This window comes from Triticum aestivum, chromosome 1A, assembly GCF_018294505.1.
Source record: "Triticum aestivum cultivar Chinese Spring chromosome 1A, IWGSC CS RefSeq v2.1, whole genome shotgun sequence".
Classification (NCBI taxonomy): domain Eukaryota; kingdom Viridiplantae; phylum Streptophyta; class Magnoliopsida; order Poales; family Poaceae; genus Triticum; species Triticum aestivum.
Window position 1 is genome coordinate 349,154,548 of NC_057794.1, and position 1,442 is coordinate 349,155,989.

Genomic DNA, 1,442 nt, shown 5'->3' on the forward strand with positions numbered 1-1,442 from the left:
AAATGGTCGATACATAAAGATTGATATATTGGACGGCTATATTCAGACACCGGAAGTGTTCCGGGTGATTTCGGAGAAAACCGGAGAGCCGGAGGGTTACCAAAACCCCCCCAGGAGAAGCAATGGGCCATATGGGCCTTAGTGGAGAGAGAGAGGGGCAGCCAAAGGTGGGCCGCGCGCCTCCTCCCCCCTTGGTCCGAATTGGACTAGGAGAGGGGGGGCGGCGCCCCCCTTTCCTTCTCCCTCCCCACTTCTTTCCCCCTCCTAGTAGGAGTCCTACTCCTACTAGGAGGAGGACTCCTCCTTGGCGCGCCATAGGGGCCGGCCGGCCTCCTCCCCTTGATCCTTTATATACGGGGGCAGGGGCACCCCATAGACACACAAGTTGATCCACGTGATCATATTCTTAGCCGTGTGCGGTGCCCCCTTCCACCATAATCCTCGATAATATTGTAGCGGTGCTTAGGCGAAGCCCTGCGACGGTAGAACATCAAGATCGTCACCACGCCGTCGTGCTGACGGAACTCTTCCCCGACACTTTGCTGGATCGGAGTCCGGGGATCGTCATCGAGCTGAACGTGTGCTAGAACTCGGAGGTGCCGTAGTTTCGGTGCTTGATCAGTCGGGCCGTGAAGACGTACGACTACATCAACCGCATTGTGCTAACGCTTCCGCTGTCGGTCTACAAGGGTACGTAGATCACACTCTCCCCTCTCGTTGCGATGCATCACCATGATCTTGCGTGTGCGTAGGAATTTTTTTGAAATTACTATGTTCCCCAACACTATTGTCGAAGGTTCGTTGAGAACTTTTCAAAGATCGCGAAGCCTCTTTCCAACCTTCTCCAGAAGCACGTGAAGTACGTCTGGTCTCCTGAATGTGACATCGCTTTCAACACCCTGAAAGAGAAATTAGTCACCGCTCCAGTTCTGACTCCTCCTGATGAATCCAAACCGTTCGAGGTCTTCTGTGATGCTTCCCTTCAAGGTCTTGGTGCAGTGTTGATGCAAGAGAAGAAAGTTGTGGCTTATACATCTCGCCAGTTGAAGCCCAACGAAAAGAACTACCCCACTCATGACCTCGAGTTGGCGGCAGTTGTTCATGCTCTTTTAACTTGGAGACATCTCTTATTGGGACGAAAAGTGGACATCTTCACTGATCATAAGAGTCTCAAGTACATCTTCACTCAGCCTAATCTCAACCTCAGGCAGACTTGTTGGGTCGAAATGATTCAAGAGTATAATCCGAGTATCGAATATACTCCAGGAAAGGCCAATGTAATTGCTGACGCATTGAGCAGGAAGGCTTACTGCAACAGTCTGATTCTCAAGCCTTACCAACCCGAGCTTTGTGAAGCTTTCCGCAAACTCAATCTTCAAGTTGTCCCTCAAGGTTTCCTCGCCAACCTCCAAGTCTCTCCTACTTTGGAAGATCAGATTTGC